Genomic DNA, 19,675 nt, shown 5'->3' on the forward strand with positions numbered 1-19,675 from the left:
ACCGCCAGTTTCCACACGCACCTCCTCCCTCCAGTGCGGCGCAGTGCTCCTCGGTGTGTGGTGCTGTGGGAGATTTATGTGGGAAGCACCTTGGGAAAATGGGGAGACAGACGCGGCCCAGAGCTCTGTGATTCACACAGGTGCGGTGCTGGATGAGCACACCTGGGGACAGGACAGCTGTGCTGACCAACACAGCTGTTACCAGTGTTCAGGTTGGATGCCCTTGTGTGATTATATCACATAAACAGCTTTATTTGTTTGTTTTTTTAATAGATTAGAAACTGTAAGTATAGTCTTATATATTTGGGGGAAAATGGCTATTAGAATCAGTGAATTCAACTCTGTGCCCCTCAAAAAATCAGAAGCTGGGTTGAGAAAAAAAATTAACTTCAAGTATATTTTTATTAGAATAAAATCAAGGCTTTCTTTTTACAATAATTCCAAAATTGTCATATTACTTCTGTCTACAGCCAAACTTTCTCATGCTTCTTAAGCAAAGTAATGATAGCTGAACACAATCAGTTTATTGACTACCACATCTTGTTGAGGTGGGCAGAATGAAGCGACAGTGATTTAAATGTTACTGACTTACTTAAGAAAAGGGAGGCATCACAATAAGCTTGGAGAAGGGAAAGGTAACATTGTTAGAGTTATATTTTTACAGGGAACAGGAAAACAATATTGTTACTACAACTACTACTATTATTATTGCTTATCTAAGCTTTACACTCATCCCCTCCGTCCCTGTGTTCCAGGTGAAAAAAAATCCAGCTTTCAACCCCAAATTCCTTACTCTCATCCCTAACTCTCATTCCGGAGCATCAATATTTGAGCATCATCTTATCTTCGATTTTCCTATATTCCAGTTTTCAAGTTTCATTTTTCAGGGTAGAGATCTAGATGATCCTTACTCTGTTCCCCAAATTACTAGTATGTTTAATTTTCAAAATACCAGTAAGCACAAAACATCTGCCTTTCTCCGCCCCCCGCCCCACCCCCCACCCCTTGTTGGAATTGTGGGTTCTCACCCAGTTTCCTCCTCCACTTCCAGTGTCCCTGCTGTTCTCTGCTCCATTCCCTTATCTCCAGCCTCTTTCTCCACTCACATTCCTACCTCCCCACCTTTTTCCATCCCCCCAGGGACGCACAGCCCTGGGCAAACTACGGGCCCCCGCAGGCCGGATCCGGCCCCTTTGAAATGAATAAAACTAAAAAAAAAAAAAAAAAGACTAAAAAAAAAAAAAAAGACCGTACCCTTTTATGTAATGATGTTTACTGGTTTGCATGCTGCATTGTGGTCTTGTAGGACAGTGTCATTGCCCTTTGAAAATATGCTCTGATGCATTATTTATATTAGTTCACACAAACACTCCATCCATGCTTTTGTTCCGGCCCTCTGGTCCAGTTTAAGAACCCATTGTGGCCCTCGAGTCAAAAAGTTTGCCCACCCCTGCTGACTTATCCCATTCATTCTCCCCACCGGACTCCCACAGTGAGTCTAGAACTCCCTGATGTCCCACCAGACTTTTCTTGGTTATAGGATGTGTTTCCAGGACCCTCTTCCTTGCTCTCCTTGATTTGCCAGTCTCCATTCCCATCTTCTTCACAAACTCCTCTCCCTTTGCCCACCCCCCAACACAGCAGTTCCTCAAAGCTCCAGCCTTGGCTCTCCTTCCTTTTCATATCACCCCTTACCAGAGTGATTTTTAGTCTCTCTCTGTCTGTCCCAGGATTGCTTCTTCCTTCTGGTCCTTCCTTTCTCTCTCACATGCAAATGACTCCCAAGCCCTGATCATCACTCAATCCACCTTCCTCCTCTGGGTCCCAGCCCCACTCACTGCCTTGGTTTGGGCTCTTGTTCTAGATTTCTGCTATTTTCTCCATCCTCTTCAAGCCCCCTCCCATAGCTAATGCTGTGTTCTTCTAAAACCAAATCTGTTTATGGCTCTTTGACAACTGGAAACCAGTCAGTAAAAGCCATCCAACTTTTTAGTTTGATGTAGTCCCATTTGTTTATTTATTTCTTTTGTTTCCCTTGCTTAAGGAGATACTAGTATATCCAAAAAGAGATTGCTGAGTGACGTTAAAGAGTTTACTGCCTATGTTTTCTTCTAGGAGTTTTATGGTTTAACATCCAACATTTAATTATTTAATCCATTTTGGGTTTATTTTTGTATATGATGTAAGAAAGTCATCCAATTTCTTTTTTTTTTTTTTTGCAGTTTTGCCAACCCCACTTATTATCTTCACCCCATTGTATAACCAACCTTTCCTCCTTTGTCATAAGTTAGTTGACCATGTAATCGAGGATCTACTTCTGAGCTATCTATTGTATTGCATTTAACTATGTATCTGTTTATATGCCAGTACCATACTGTTTTGGCTATTGTACCTTTGTAGCATAGTTTAATATCAGAAAGCATGATACCCCCTACTATTCTTTCTCAATTTTTTTTTGGCTATTCAGGGTCTTTTTTGGTTCTATATAAATTTTAGGATTACTTGTTCTAATTCTGAGAAGAAAGCCATTGGTATTTTAGTAGGGATTGCATTGAATCTGTATGTTATTTTAGGTAGTAAAGATATTTTAACAACATTTTCATATATTTTTATTGATTTAAGAGAGGAAGGGTGAGGGAAAGAGAGAGAGAAACATGAATGATGAGAGAGAATCATTGATCGGTTGCCTCCTGTAGGCCCCCTACTAGGGATTGAGCCCGCAACCTGGGCATGTTGCGGGAATAGAACAAGCGACATGTCAGTCTGCAGAACAACACTCTATCCACTGAGCCAAACCAGCTAGGGTTATTTTAACAATCCTCCCAACCTATGAGCAAGTTATATCCTTCCATTTATTTGTAGCTTGTTCAATTTAAACTTTTTAGAGTACAGATTTTTCACCTATTTGGCTAAATTTATTCTTAGGCATTTCATACTTTTTGATGCAATTGTAAATGGGACTGTTTTCTTAATTTCTTTTTCTGATTTCATCATTGCAACAGATTTCTGTACATTGATTCTATATCCTGAAACTTTACTGAAGTCATTTATTAGTTATAGATTTTTGGTGGAGTCTTTAGGGTTTTCTATATACAGTATATATCATCTGCAAATAATGAGAGTTTTACTTCTGCCTTTCCTATTTGGATGCATTTTATGATTGCTTTAGCTTAGGATTTCCCATAACTATGTTGAATAGAAGTGGTGATAATGGGCATCCTTTTCTTGTCCCTGATCTTAGATAAAAGGCTTTCAGATTCTTGCCATTGAGTATGACATCGGCTGTGGGTTTACATATAGCTTTTATTACATTGAGATATGTTTCTTCTATACCCGTTTTGTTGAGAGTTTTATCATAAAAGGATGCTAAATTTAGTCAAATGCTTTGTCTGCATCTATTGAGATGACCATATGGTTTTTATCTTTCAGTTTGTTAATGTGATGCATTGAATTCTTTGATTTACAGATGTTGAACCATTCTTGCAACCCTGGAATGAATCTCATTTGGTCACGGTGTATAATCACTTTTAATGTGTTGTTGAATCTGGTTTGCTAATATTTTGTTGAGAATTTTTGCATCCATGTTCACAGTTTTTTGCACAGTGAAGAAAACCATAAACAAAAACGAAAAGACAACCTACTTAATGGGAGAAAATATTTGCAAATTATACATTTAATAAAGGGTTAATACCCAAAATATATGAAGAATTCTTATAATTTAACACAAAAAGCTCCAAACAATCCCATTAAAAAATGAGCAGAGGAACTGAATAGACATTTCTCCCAAGAGCACATACAGATGGTCAACAGACATGTAAAAAGATGCTCAACATCACTAATCTTCAGGGAAATGCAAATTAAAACCACAATGAGACACCTGTCAGAATGGCTACCATCAATAAATCAACAAATAACAAGTGCTGGCAAGGATGTGGAGAAAAGAGAACCCTCATACACTGTTGGTGAGATTATAAATTAGTGCAGCCACTATGAGAAACAGTATGGACACTTCTCAAAAAATTAAAAATAGAGCTTCCATTCAATCCAGCAATTCCAGCTCTGAGTATTTATCCAAAGAAAAAAACCACCAATTTGAAAAGATATATGCATCCTATGTTCATTGCAGAATTACTAGTAATTATCAAGATATGGAGGCAAACTAGATATCCATAACACATAAATGGATAAAGATGATGTGGTACATAAACAACCAAATAAACAAGGATGAAATCTTGCCTTGTGCAGCAACATGGGTGGACGTAGTTGGTACTCTGCTAAGTGAGATGAGTCCGAGAAAGACAAATGCCACTGATATGTGGAATCTAAAAACACAAAACAAATGAATAAACAAAACAGAAACAGACCCATAGATGGAGAGATCCAACCGATGGCTGCTGAAGGGTAGGGGATATAGGGATGGGAATACAGAAATAAAATTTGCCAATTTGCTGAATAAAATGGATAACTGACTGTCACTATAATTTACAAAAAAAGAAAGAATGAATGAAAGAGAGAAAGAGAGAAAGAGAAAGAAAGGACATTCAGCCAGTCTTTCCTGTGTCTCTGGGGAACTGTGAGCACACACGATAAACTGAGAGCATTTTCCTGCAGTGAATCAATTTTAATCAAATATTTTGAGTGTAGGAGAGTAATTTTTTAATCCTGATAGTCACAGATTATTAAAAAGGATTTTACAGTAAAAGCAACCCATACATTATAGGGAACAATAGAAGTTCAGTTGCATTTTGAACAGGAGAATTCAAACACATTTTGTGCATAGAGAAGGCAATTTGGGGCCATGTTCTGGATCCTAGTTGATTAGCATTCTATCTTCTCTGCCATTTTGAGCACTTTCCTGGAAAAGTTTAAGGGGCATTATGCCCTATGGATAAAATTAATCGTCACATTTCTGGTCCATGTCAACATTTTTAGTCCCATATTCTGCTAGTGGCTGTTACTTTTGTGTGTGTGTGTTTTTGTTTGTTTGTTAATCCTCACCTGAAGATATTTTTCCATTGACTTTTAGAGAGTGGAAAGGAGGGGGAGAGATAGAGAGAGACACATCAATTGATTGCCTCCGTTATGCACCCCAACCAGGGCCGGGGATCTAGCTTGCAACCAAAGTACATGCCCTTGACCAGAATCGAACCTGGGACCCTTCAGTCCCTAGGCCAATGCTCTATCCACTGAATCAAACTGGCTAGGGCTACTGGCTGTTACTTCTAACTATAATCCCTGCACTTTCACCACTCCAACTTTCCCACCTAGAATGACCTTCCAACCTCTTCTTTTAACATTCATCCTTCAGAATGTAGCTCAGCTATCACCTCTTCTGGGAAACCATCTCCGAACTCTCCTAGACTGGCTAGTTGTTGGATGCCCTTTGTCATTCTATTTGGGCCCGTAGTGTGCTGTGATGACTTGTTTACCTGTCCATCTTCCCTACGAAGCCCCTGGAGTATGAAGGTCCTGTCATGCATACTGTGTCTCCAGAGGCTGGAAGAGTGCTTGTACATAGTCTGTGTGTGCTCAAGGAATGTCTGAAAAAAGTGAAGACGGGAAGAAAAATGGTTGTTTTCTAACAGGACTTGGTCAATGGGAGGAGAAAGAAAGGATACCCTTATATTTTGAAAAAATAAATCACCATGACAATGGCCCTTCTTTGCTGTGGTACTAGTGTTCCTTGCTAGACAGCAGGCAGGGGTGCCCATACCTTCAGCTTTTGACCTATCTTCTTGCTGTCATGTCTTACTCTTGCCCAACTCTCCAATACATGGATGCTTTGGTCAGACCAAAGTCCAGGCTCTGGGGATCTTTTTATGTTGAATGTCCAGCCACTTTCCTCCTGTCTGAATCCTTCCCAGCTTTGACATTCAACTCAAATTTCACCTTCTCAGTGAAACCTTTCCTGGCTGTTCCAACCCTCATAAATTTTTTTCCCCTCTTAACACCTACAACACTTAAGTTCTTATTAGAGTTTAATTACACACATCTTGAATTTTATAACTTTTATTGGCTTTCTTTATTACAGAAGTAATACATTTATATTGGAGGAAAAAAATTTAAAACCAGTTAAGCAAAAAAGAAAAACCACTCATAAGCTCTTCATCTTGAGAGAACCACTTTAACACTGTGTATATATATCCTTTCAGACTTTTCTCTATGCACACTTAGACAATTTTCCACAAATGGACTCATGCTTTTTTGCAAATTCTTTTAAAAAATTACTGATAAAACATTAACATGCCAATATACATACTTCATTAACATCATGTTTGATGAATCCATGGCATTCAATTTTAAAAACATGCATTTTTATAGATTTTTTTAGAGAGAGGAAGAGAAAGAGAGAGATAGAAACATCAATATTGATCAGCTGCCTCCTGCATGCTCCCCACTGGGGATCAAGCCCACAACCTGGCACGTGCCCTGACCTGGAATCAAATACAACTGTGACCTCCTGGTTCATAGGTCGACACTCAACCACTGAGCCATGCCGGCTGGGCTATGTCATTCAATTTTATATATGAATCACTATTTATTTAGGCAATCTTCTACTGTAAGGCATTTAGACTTTTTCACTTCTTTTTGCCATTATACAAAAAATCTTTCTGTACATGCTTAATTTTTTCATTAGTATAAATTCCCATAAATATAATTTCTGTGTAAATAATTTTAAATCTTATTAATTATGAGCAATTCATCAAATAATTAATAAAAGGAATTAAATATAAAATTGTTGGTTTATTTGTCAGCTTGTTTATTTATATTAGTTTTGCCTACCACCTAGAAATTTTTAAGTTCTTTGAAAATAGGATCCAATGTTTTCTCACCAGCACATTAGATGTTCAATCATGCATGTTGAAGAATTAGTTGATTTTGCATCATTTAAATTTTTAGATCATAGTGGCACCTATTCTTTATTGTAGAAGCGGGTCTTGAGCTATGTCACTACAGATAATTATATGAGAACATCCTTCTTGTTAAAAGACTATTTTCAACGTCCTTCTTAGGAACTCGTGTGATCTTTGAGGGAGATAAAGTATGGAACAAATAAGAGAAATAGGTAGTTGAAAGGGCTGCCAGCCCAATTTAGGAATAGCTGGGAGTAAAATTGTTGTGTGAGCCTCGTTACACTGGCAAATTACAATGCTCTCTAGTACGGAATACCCTGATTATTTTTCAAAACTTGCATGAGATTTTGTACAAGAAATAAATTTTCTTGGCAGTGACTTGCCTATAGATTCTAGTAAAAACCCTCAATTTTCTCTGTGCTGCCCCGCAGCCCTGCTTGCCCCTGCGCTAGTTGAAATCTTTTCTCTCTCCCACAGCTTTCCCTCCTCCACCATCAGCTGATGATCTCACTTCTTAGTCCACTAAGAAAACAGAATCACTCAGACAAGGACACCCCACATTTCCCACCACCACCATCCTGCCTCCCTGCCGGTCCCCATCATAACTTCCCCCGTGTTGCTAGGGATGAACCAGCCCTCCCCCTTAAGTAAGGCTCACTCTCTGACTGCAGCACTTCACTCCCCTAGTTATCCCTCCTCTTTACATCAACCGTTTGCCCCTCTTGACAGGACTATTCTCACCGAGCTCTAATTTCTCACAGGACCCTCTAGCTATTTCCCCCTTTTTCTCTTTCATAGCAAAGCTCCTCTAAAGAGTGGTCTACGCGCATTGCCTCCACTTCCTCGCCCTCTCTCTCTCAAACCCACGCTAGCAGGGTTAGTCCCTACCACTCCTTTCTGTCAAAGACATCAAATTTAAAAGTCAGTGATGTGTTTTCATCTTATCTGACCCATCAGCAGCATTGGCACAACCAATTACTCTCTGCTTCTCAAAACATTCTCTTTTCTCTTCTTCTTTTCTTCATCTTCTGGCCTCTAAACGTTAGAGTGCCCCAGATCTCAATCCTCAGATTTCTTCTCTTCCCTACCCATGTTCCCAGATTCTCTATGCTGATGACACACAGATTTCTAGCTCTAGTCTGGATTTCTCTCCTGAAGTTCAGATTCCCATGTCTAATTGCCTGTTCAACTTTTCCACTTAGATGTCTGATAGGCATCAGAAAGTTACTATATCCAAACCCAAACACCGGAGCTTTCCCCACATACCTGCTCCTCCTCATATCAGTAAGTAGAATCGCCATCATCACCTGATCAGACCAAAATCCATAATTTCCTTTGACTCCTCTTTCTCTCATATCCCACAATTGAATTAGTAAGTCCTGTCTGGTTTATTTTGAATATATATCTAGATTCCATTTACAGTTATCATAGTAGTCCAAATTACCATCACCCCTCTTTTAGTCTATTTCTATTCCTCTACCTGGTCTCTGGGCTTCCACTCTTGTACTTCCATCCACTGAACACACAGGATGCTCTTTTAGGAGTCAACGCCAGGTCATGTCCTTTCTCTAAAGAAACCCAGATAAATGTCTTCCATTTCCCCCTAAAATATAATAAGCCTGTTGGATATCCCTCTGGCATCATTTCCTGCTAGTCGTCTTCTAGCTCTTCTGCATTAAACACAGTGACCTCTTTGCTGTCCCTGGAGCATGCCAAGTTTAATCTACCCCAGGGCCTTTGCACTTGCTTTTCTTCATACCTAAAAAGATTTCTCCCAATATAGCTACAGAACTCGTCCCACAACTTCCTTCCTATCTCTGGTCAATGTCCTCTCCTCAGGGATGTCTTCCCTGACCCAAACACTCCATCTAAAAATAGCCACACCCCTGTCACTCCTGACCTCCTTACTTTGCTTTCACAGCTCTCTTCACCTCCATACCCTACATGGTATGTGATAACATATCAGATAGATAGATAGATAGATAGATAGATAGATAGATAGATAGATAGATGATAGGTAGGTAGATAGATAGGAAAGGCTTACTATCTGTCTCCCTCCTCATCCCAATGTCATCACTAACTTAAGAATTCTACATCCCACCTTATAGAACAGCACCTGCTACATAAGAGGTGGCTCAACAATTGTTGAACAAATCACCACTTGAAATTATTCAAATTTCATCAGTTCTCCCAAGTGTCACCAGTGCCATACTAGCTGAGGTTTAATGGCTAAGGTACACTTCAAAACCTCTGGGTTTTAAATAATAAGCCTCAGTTATAATTCTGAGGAATTCTTCCAATGAGTAAAATTCAGTTTCTTCTTAACAGAACTTCCTTCACTATGTTGGCTCCACCTGGCTTTGGCATTCTCCCTCTAAACATCCCGCTCTGATCTCTCTCATTGGCTGCTAACTTTGCCCTGCTATGTCTTACTCAAGGTACCACATTTAAAATTCTGCCTACTATTCTGCCTACATCATCAGATACTGTAACAGGATGCTGGGGAGCAAGAAAATTGAAGACCCCAGAACTGCTTGCTTCTTTCTTTTGTCTTCCTCTCCTTCTCTTGTTGTTTCCAGGATATTTTAATTTTTCCTATTTTATAAAATCAAGGTGATTTATAGAAATAAAATTTATGGACTTCAATGCTATCATACAAAGTTATCGTCTTAGAAATTATATCCTGCTTAGGAATGTATTACAGATGAAGTCCATGTTCTGGACCAGCAAACACATGTAATTATGCAGGAAAAGTATATCGGAGAAGGTTGACTGTTGCAGGCATGGGAAATAAGTTGACCTCTACTCAAGTTACTGCCATGAATACACAGAAGGAAGGACCTGCATCTGTTTCTCATTGTAAATGCCTGAAGTGCCCAGAGCAGCACCACAAACCAGGGAATGGCCAGCAAACATTCTTGACGAGGGTGCTAAGGCTGACTGCAGCCTCCTCTCTGTGGTCACACTGTTAAAACAGTGTCCAGTACTTGACTTACCACCCTAAGTTCATATCATTCTGAATATGTTTTACAGGATTTAACTCAAATAACCCACTTCTAAATTTGAAAATAAAATGAAAGAATTAACCCCCTACTGGACTTTAAGCTCCTCTAAGGCAAAGATTTTGTCATATTCCCAGCCACAGAGGCACATGATTGCAGCACTGGATGTGGTCTTCGAGGTCAACTAGTCCTAATTCAACCTCCTTGAATGAGTAGGTAATACAACCTATCATGGTTGCATTCGGGTTTTTTCATCTCTAATTGCTGTCCCATCTCATACTTAAGGATTTCAAACTGAAAATGCTCTAGTTTGCGTCTTTGGCAAGTGAACTGAAATGACCACATAGCCTTTGTTATATCCACTTGGGACCAGAAACAAGGTGGCAAGGTCAGCTTGCAGCAGCATCGCTCCCCCCCACCCCCCTACGTCCCTCCCCCCTTCCCCAATGCTGATGTGCCCAATTCCACTCACAGTCAGGCAGCTGCTTGAAAAGAAATGAATTTACATGACACTCTTAGGGATCTTCTCAAGCCTGGCTCTTGTGAGAAAAACATGTAGCGGTGCTTATTAAAATGCATAAAGTTATCACATTGACACACACATACTTACAAGAATGATGAATACAGAAACATCACCATCCATCAGATTCTAAGAACTGGCCTCACCAGGGCAGACCAGGCATCAGTATTCTCTGTCCTTGTCAGGAGGCCAGACAGGAACCTCAGAAGCAGGGTGCTCCATCAAAAAGGGCCCCAGACTCCCAGTCAGGGCACCCAGCTCTGAGGCTTTTCCTCACCTGAAAACTGGAGAGGTGAGCAGAGAAAATCACCCAGTGGGGGTAATAGACCAACACACGGTGGCTCTGCTATGCTGTTAAAAAAAAAAAAAAAGAAAAAAGAAAAAAAAAAGAGCTTGGCCCCTCAGCTTCCTTTTCACCATCGCTTAGCTTTCCACACTGACATTCAAAATGGGGCCTTTTAAAACTGTCTTCACAGGAAGGTGGTTCAAAGCAACACTTTGGCTGATAGCACAAGGCTCCCCCCGGCAGCCCTTCACTGCTTCCTCAGCACATGCCAGTGCCCATTTTACAGGGGGGATTTATGGTCCTTCTCTCAGTAGAGCGAGTCAAAGTTTTATAATATTCATTAAAAATCAGCACCGCACGTAATAATATGGAATACTGCCTGCACACAGGGGGGCCGAGTTATAGGTGTTCAGGGAAACGCGGCATAATTTCCTGGCCTTGGCGGGGTAAATGTGCAGGCACCAGCATTATACTAACACAACCGTCTTTTATTGCAAATGTTCGTTCAGTCTAAGCCCTAATTACTTTCTGTAAAATCTTAACCACCATCAGGCTTTCTTCTGACAGGACAGCCGCACGATGGCCTTCAAGTGCAGGAGCGACACCCAGGCGGCCTCCAGAGCGAGAGGCAGGAGAGAGCTGGACCCCTGTAGCGCTGGAGGCTGAAGCTGGGGAGACGGGCTTGTCACTGACGCTCGGAAACTTCTTGCTCCCCCTCTAAAACCCTGGTGTGGGGGCTTAGAGGCGCCCTCGGTGGGGCACACTGAGGCCCTCCACCAGCATCCAAAGATCCCCATCCATATTGGGCCAGGAGCTACTCTTCTCCCCATCCCCACCCCAAAGGGTCAGCTTTGTGGGGGCCCGTGTTGCATCTTTTCTTGTCCCTCCTGGGAAACGCTAGACCACGCAGCAACCCTCGGTTTGGAGGTCTGGCTCCCTTTCCAGAGTGTTGTGTGCTCAGAGCTCTGCCCCCTTCGTTCGTGCCACACACCAGCCCTCACCATACCACACGCCACACGACCCCAGCCCTTGCCTTTCAAGCCCCCCCGCCCGCCCCCCCGAGAGTCCCGGGCCGGGCTGGACGGAGCCAGATGGTCAGCTGGGCCCGGAGCAGGGGGCTCTCCCGGCCGCGCGGCCACACAAAGCGGGGAGAGCCGCGGCGGCGGCGGTGTGAGGCGCGCCCCCTCCCGCGAGCCGGCGGAGCGCGCGTGCCCGCCCCCGCCCCCGCCCCCGCCCCGCGCCCCGCGCCCCGCGCCCCGCGCCCGGGCCCTCGGAGCGCCATTCGCGGAGCGGCTTACGCTAGTCGCCAGGCGTACGGCGCCCCAGCGGCCGGGGTGGTGCGCTGCCCGGCTCCCGTAAAGTTATTGTGAATGGGGAGCGGTGACGTCAGCGCCCGAATGTCAACAATGTAGCGATTGAGAGTGTGGGCGTTCCGGGGAGAGCGCGAGCCGCGCGCGGAGCAAACAGCGCCGAGCCGCCGCCGCCTCAGCAGCCGCCGCCGCCGCGACCGTGCACGCTCGGGCTCCGATCGCAGCAGCGCCAGCGCCAGCGCCCGCCGCCGCCCTCGCCGCCCGCCTGCCCACTCCCGCGGCCGCCGGGCTCTCGCGCTCCCCCGACCTGCCCTCGACCCTTCCCCTCCCCCCTCCCGGCACACTCGGGGAGCTGGGAACCAGCTGCCATGTGATGCGCGTCCTCTCCTCCAGCTTTCGGTGACCCCCGAACCGCCCACCGCGCCGGCCGCCGGGAGGGGGCTGCGGGCTGGGAAGACGCAGAGAAGAGGAGGCGGAAAAGGACGCAAAGTTCTCTGGCGAGGTGAGTCCCCGGGCCCGGCCCCGGCGCCGGGCGGGGTGGCGGGGTGGCGGGGCAAGTTTGAGGGGGCAGTGGGTGCGCGAGGAGGCGTGGGGAAGCGGCGCAGGAAGGGAGCCGCGGTCTCCCGGCGCGCAGCCGCCGGCCGATCGCCCTGCCGCTTTTATGGCTTTTTCTAGGAACGGGAAGGCGGTGGGAGCCGAGCGGGCGGACGCGCCGCAGCGACCGTGCGCTCCCTCGCCTGGCTGTTTACGGCGGGCGAGGCGGCATTGTATTTTGTTCGCGTCGACGGGTGTTTTGGAACAGTAGGGGGAGGAGGAGCAGAGGGTAATAAGTCAGGCGTGGGGAGGGCGGGCTGGAGGGAGGCGCGCGTCTGCGGGAGCCGGAGCAGCTGTCAGACCCACGGCCCTGCTCCCGGCCCGGCGAGGCCCGGACGCCCCGGCCCCCAGACCGCGATTTCCTCGCGGCGCCGGATGGCCTCCAACCTGCCTGCCGCGTCGGTGCCCGGGACTGCTCCGTGAGCACCGCGGCCGCCGCGCTTTTGCGCTCAGCTGTCAGTTGCCGCGGGGTATCCAGAACCCCTGAGACTGGCGGGGCATCGAAGCCCAAGTTTAGAGTCCCGAGAAGAGTCAGGTTGGGGCCTCGCAGCGCAGACCTCGGACCGCACGCTGCGTGGAACCCCTCCTAGCCAATGGCCAGGTTATCGGAATGCGTCCCTGGGCAGGCAAACCGAGAGGCTCGTGCCATCAGAGAGGGACATCTTGCAAGATCCTGCATGAAATCAAAGTGCAACACACACCCCCTTCTCTCTCCACACACACTTCAGTCTACAAGCCCCAGCAGCGCAGTCTAAGGAAAGGGGCTTATCCAGGGGACACCTTTCCATCTCCCCCTGTGGAGGCGCCGCGTGGGTCTCACCCGGTGGGTGCTCTGGCGCCGAGCGCCCCTGGAGAGGGCGGTGGGCGGCGCTCATGGACTACCCCAGCTGCCCACGAGAGGGGACTCTAGCGAGCTTCTCGGTGACCTCGGTCTGGCCGAGGATTTGCAGGAACTCGGACCGCGGGAGGAAGCTGGCAGGGCCGGGTGTGTGTCTATGAAAGCGGCCGCGCTCCCCTGACTTAGTGGGTCGCGGATACGCGGGGTGTCCCCAGCACTCTTTCGCGTGTGGGCGAGTTTGACAACTTGGGGGAAGTTGGAGCCCAGCGCTGTCGGGATGGTGTAGTCTGTGGCCCGAGAAGGCGCTCCTCGCAGCTCGGAGACCCGCGGCCCCTGGGAAACCAGCGGGACCAGGCTACTTCGCCCCGACAGACTCCCCGGGGACCCGCGGATGGCGAAACTCGGCGCTCCTCGGTTTTCACTTTCTGTCTGGTGCAGCGGTCCCTCGCTCTCCGTGTAAACGTAATCTGTTGAGTCTAACTAAGAAGGGTAATTGCTTTAGATAAAAATCCTTTCCTGCCTAGTGGGAACCTTGGCGGAGATGACGCCTAATGAGGTATTTTGCGTTTGTCTGTTGAGAGTAAAATTAGAGATGTTCACTGATAGCGGTTTTCTCCGGTCGCTAAAATGTAACATGTAGGACAGGCGTGTCGAGCTGCGAAGGCTCCGGCTGACATGAAGGAGGCTGAGCGGGAAAGGCTGCGGCTCCTTCGGCGGAGAGGGCTGTTCTGGTGAGACAGAAAAAGTCTTGCTTAAAATGTGAGATTGCCCCACCCTGCTTCTCCAGCAGCGCTCCAGTAAGCGGCATTTTTCATTCTTGCAGGTAATAATAAACGGGAGTCAAAATGACATCTTGTTAGAATTAGTCTTTAGTCTGTGAGAGCGATTGCTAAATTACAGTGTTGCCTTCAGACTGCTCCAGTGAAAGGTCTGTCAGCATTTCCATTATAAATTCAGTTTTTAGGAGTTTATAATATCACCACAGAACTTTGAGTGGCTGAAATGTGTGTGGGTGGTTTTTTTTTGGTTTTTTTTTTTCCTTCTAGTGTTCTGGTTTTAAAAATGCACTGGGGGAAAAAATGCATTGATTGCCCACTTCCATCCTATTTGCTATTCCGGAAACTTCAATATCATTCAAACAGGAGTCCCAGAAATGGAAGGCACAATCATGGAATAAAGTACTTTTGTTAAAGCATACTTTATTTGTGTAGAGCAGTAATTTCATTCTGGATTTTGGAAGGCTTTTAGGTTTGCCATTTGGTAATCATAAATGTGTTGAGTTGATTCTTCTGGTATCTGTCGACTCTGCAGGTGGATTGAAATGCCAGTTCGTATTGTATATGCCAGGGTTATATTGAGAAACAGTCTCCTCATATATGCGTATGTCTGAACTCATCGCTAAATTACGAACACTCCTGTTAGTTACTTCTCAGCTCTTTGTGTGGTGCCTGTGAGGATCTGCCATAGAGAAGGAGTAAGGCAGAAAGGGAGGGAGGGAATCTGGACACCTTCCCCTCCCCCCACTCACTTTTCAGTATTACTAGTGGCTGGGAGAAAGCCATTTATTCTTTCTATTGAATTATGCCTTCAAGTCAGTGTCTTCAGGCAAGTCCCTCACCTCTGGCTGCTGTGTGAGGGGCTTAATTATTTGCAAACTGCCTTGAAATCCCTGGATGAAAGGCACTGCCTAAGTGCAGAGTATTGTTATTCAGATATGGAATTTAATGATCCATTACAGTTCATCAGGAAAATGCACTTTGCAGTGATGGTAGGAAATGTTTCTACCTGATAGAGGGTAATAATAACTGCTTAAAAGTAGGTTCAGATTACGGATGAGACAATTAACTCTAGCCATGTGCTCTTCAATTTGTTGCAATTCATTTTGTGATCAAAGTGAGTCAGAGAGCCAGATGGTCAGGTTCATGTTCAGATCTCTCCTAGACCAGCCCTTCACTTCTGGGCCCGCTGTCTGCACAGCCGAGGGGACTGCCTCATTACTGCTAGTGAATTTGTGATCAACGCTCCAGTGAGGCCAACAGAAGGGCTCAGATCAATCTGTATTGTTGGGAGCAGTTTAATTTTACTTGGATTAACTTGTGCTTCGTGTCCCTGGTATGGATCCAGCCTTCACCAGGGAAGAGAGGGCTCCCAGTGGCTCTCCAGCTCAGCTGTGCAGGGGACCACTGCCCTACTTTTTGTACCTGAGATTTCAGGGGCTACGGTGTCTGCTTGTTGTAAATGCTGGCTGATGCTGAATGAAAGACAGAACACTTAGATAACTAAATACCCTTCCTGTTTGGCTGAGGGGGTGGGAAGCAGGACCAGCTTCATGGGCATGTGACCTGCACCCTCGCACAGAGCCCCTACTCCCCCCTCATCTGCTCTGGAGGACCTCACGCTGGATTTAATCTTCCGCTGTTGTCTTCTTGAAATCTTTGATAATTCTTGAGCATGGAGCCATTCATTTTTACCTTTCACTGGTCCTGGTGAGGGAGGAGGGGGCATAGGGTGGAGTGGCAGGTAACCGATACTCTGTCCCAGCTCCTTTTTGTTGACTGTTGCCAGGCAGGAATTGGGTGGGAATACTGGCTTCGTGTTGCTACATTGTCTGATTTTTTTCCAAGGGAAGCTGGATATCTAGACTTTTATGTGGAATCCCCTGATTTTTTAAAATATTGGATCAAAAATTTTAAAATGCTGGATGAGAACATTTAATGGGCTAATACATCTTATTGTTTAATATTTCTGTATGTAGCCATTTTCTAAAGGCCTGGCACATAGTAGATGATTTGTAAGTCTCCACTAAGTGAATGATTACAGCTATTGGGGAAATTGAAAGATATAAGAAAAGCAAAACTTGAATCAACATTGAGTCCCACTCAGGAATTGATAGCTTTCTTTTTAACAGAGAATACGAGTTGAAAGACCAAAAATTAATTCCAGGGGTGGCACCATGGGGGTCCTCTGCAGGTAAATCATTCACTGCTTTTAAACCATCTGCCCTCTGTTTAGTTGTTTATAGACCAGATGGGGTACCTTGGCTATTTAATGCCTGAGGATCTCCATGAAAATTTGACATTTGAAAACACCCACTAAAATAATAGCCATGATTTATTGAATGCTCACCATGTGCCAGAAACAGTGCTAACAACTTTACCTACTTGTAACTCATTGACTCCTCACAGCAATGCTGTGAAGTAGCCATGGTGCCTGTTCTGCAGAAGAGGAACCTTCTCATTATATGTTGAAAAGAATGTCATCAAAATGGAATGAGTATTTTCTTGACCAGTTCTCAACCTGTGGGTCGCGACCCTTTGGGGGTCGAATGACCCTTTCACAGAGGTCGCCTAAGACCATTGGAAAACACATATAGAATTACATACTGTTTTTGTGATTAATCACTGTGCTTCAATTACGTTCAACTTGTAACAATGAAATTGGGGGTCACCACAACATGAGGAACTGTATTAAAGGGTCGCGGCATTAGGAAGGTTGAGAACCACTGGTCTGAGGGCTATTTGTCATCCTATATGCACAATCTACCCCTGAGGTAATTAATGACTGGGCGTGGGGTAGAGACCATAGCATATAGAGAACCTAGTCCCTACCCTCATGTACAGGAAACAGAAAATAAAAGATGAACAGATTTGTTAAAATCTGCAATTTAGACAGCAATCACTACTTCTGCCTCCCTATGCCTCTCCGTTCTCTATCTGGATAGCCAAGAAGCTCCAGTGACACATGACCCTATCAGAGACACCAGCAACTCAGAAGTCGGGGCTGGCTGCAAGAATTGGCATTTCCCGGGAAAAGGAGCTAACTTTTGGCGCCCCTGGAGCTGTGTTAGGACAAGCAGCACCGAGGCCTGGGGAACGACGAAACTTGCTCCTGGATTACCAGTGACAGCGTGTGACCTATTCCTGTCCCAGCTTTACATCTTACGTAAATATTTACAAATTGTTCAAGGCCCACCTGAAACCTGATGTGAACTAAGCATTTGGTAAACTCAGTAAGATTGCCCAGAATATTACTCATTTTTTGGTTGGGTTTCTGGGGCGACATTTAGTAGAAAAGTAGTCCTTTCTTTGTCAATTCAACTTTTCCCGTCCTTTCTTGTTAATTTCAAATGTCCCTCTACCTGAAACGGAAACTTAACCTTCCCGTCAGCATGCTGCTCAGCTTCCCCGGACGCTGGAAGTATCCTCCGAATCACCACCATGTCCTTTTCAAGGACCATTTCTTTTCTAAAGAATATGGGAATTGAACCTTGTCCTGCTAGTGGCACTGCTTCAAAATTCAGGCAGGAATTTCGCCTTTGTTTTCTTTGAGCTATTTTTTTTCCAAAATAATAAATCTCCCCAATCTGAAAGCATTTCACGTACTCGTTCATTGTAGTCATTGGAATTACAGCCAAAACGTCTCAGTCTTCCCCAGTGACTTCATAATCACCATTTCTCCAGCTATTCCCTGGTTAACTTCTCTTTTGTTCCTTAGCCTGATAATAAATTGTCCTTTGGTTCTGAGGGGTGTGCCTTTCCTCCCTGACCCTTTTGTGCCTCTCCCGAAGGATGAAGGCTGTAGGACACACTGTGATGCCTCCAAGAGCGGGCGCTTGGTTACAAGCTCCCTCCCATCCTTGTGTCAGTTTTCATTTTCTTCCGAGCATGTAAATCCTGCACGTCCCAGGCCTCCCCTCCCTCTTGTTACTGTCTTCATTCCTTCCGGAGCCTGCAGCTGGCTCCAGGTTAGCCTCGGAAGAAAGCTTTTTGCGTTTCCAAACCCTCCGCCGGTTCCAGTCTCGCATCATCCTTCTCTGTCCCCTCACTTTCTGCAGATGCTTCAGGAGTTTCTTCAGGACTCTCTGCGAGTCTAACCCACAGATGGCTTAGCCAGTGATGGCGAACCTATGACACATGTGTCAGAGGTGACACGCGAACTCATTTTTTTGGTTGATTTTTCTTTGTTAAATGGCATTTAAATATATAAAATAAATATCAAAAATATAAGTCTTTGTTTTACTATGGTTGCAAGTATAAAAAATTTCTATACAGTGGGGCCTTGACTTACGAGTTTAATTCGTTCCGTGACGGAGCTCATAACTCAAATTACTCGTATGTCAAATCAAAAAGTGAACGAGTGAGACATGTGATGCTGGGCTGATGTGGCGTTCACTTTGACGTTCGCTGCGCCAACTAGCGGTGGGGTATCTGAAGCTGGCTCGTAACCCGAATTTTAGCTCGCAACTCAAAGCAAAAAATCGGCCGAGAGACGGCTTGTATCTCGAAAAACTCGTTAGTCAGGACACTCGTAAGTCAAGGCCCCACTGTATGTGACACGGCACCAGAGTTAAGTTAGGGTTTTTCAAAATGCTGACACACGGAGCTCAAAAGGTTCACCATCACTGGGTTAGACTCTCACCTTGGAGAGGAGAGAGCCCACCTTGCTTATTTGCTTATTTCCATTCAGTAAGTAGGAAAGCAAAGTGAAGGAACACACTCAGCAAGGGTCCTCAGTATCCCAGTATCCACAAATTGTTGGCTGTTTTTGTTTCCTTCCCATCCTGTATTCTCTTAAGCAGCGGAAGTTAATGGGTACCACCAAATGGGCCGCGTGTCCAGAAATTCCATTCTTTAGAGCAGTGGTTCTCAACGTCCCTAATGCCGCGACCCTTTCATACAGTTCCTCATGTTGTGGTGACCCCCAACCATAAAATTATTTTCTTTGCTACTTCATAACTGTAATGTTGCTACTGTTATGAATCGTAATGTAAATATCTGATATGCAGGATGTATTTTCATTGTTACAAATTGAACATAATTAAAGCACAGTGATTAATCACAAAAACAATATGTAATTATATATGTGTTTTCCGATGGTCTTAGGCGACCCCTGTGAAAGGGTCGTTCGACCCCCAAAGGGGTCGCGACTCACAAGTTGAGAACCGCTGCTTTAGAGGCAGATGCCTCATGCATTCACTAAACAAACATACACTGAATATCTCTTATGTGGCAGGCGTGGTGTTAGCCAGTCGTGGGCTGGTGGGGAGCAAACCCAGTCCTGGTCCCTGCCCTCAGGAAGCATACCGTCTAGCAGGAGGGATGACGGTAACCAGAGAGCACCAGGTAACCCAGTGCATGTTCCCTGAAGGAAAGGTTCCCATGCAGCAGAGGGTGTAATGGAAGCATGTGAACTGGTTGGGAGGTTGAGGCAGCACTCCGTGAAGAATTGTAGAGTGAGCTGCCATCAGGGCCCATCTAAAACTTAGGGCTTC

At 45.2% G+C, this 19,675-nt stretch overlaps 1 protein-coding gene across 5 annotated transcripts in view; it reads left to right on the forward strand.

The window, feature by feature from the left end:
• The first annotated feature begins 12,334 nt into the window (after positions 1-12,334).
• Positions 12,335-19,675, forward strand: part of BACH2 (BTB domain and CNC homolog 2) — a 344,951-nt gene continuing 337,610 nt past the window's right edge. For 4 of the 5 annotated variants that reach the window (XM_059700925.1, XM_059700924.1, XM_059700922.1 and 1 more), the window contains exon 1: positions 12,335-12,474. The gene's annotated coding sequence lies outside the window, so the exon portion shown is untranslated. The remainder of the gene's footprint in view (positions 12,475-19,675) is intronic. The other variant, XM_059700926.1, reaches the window with a different exon arrangement.

Source organism: Myotis daubentonii, chromosome 6 (genome assembly GCF_963259705.1).
Source record: "Myotis daubentonii chromosome 6, mMyoDau2.1, whole genome shotgun sequence".
NCBI classification, from domain to species: Eukaryota; Metazoa; Chordata; class Mammalia; order Chiroptera; family Vespertilionidae; genus Myotis; species Myotis daubentonii.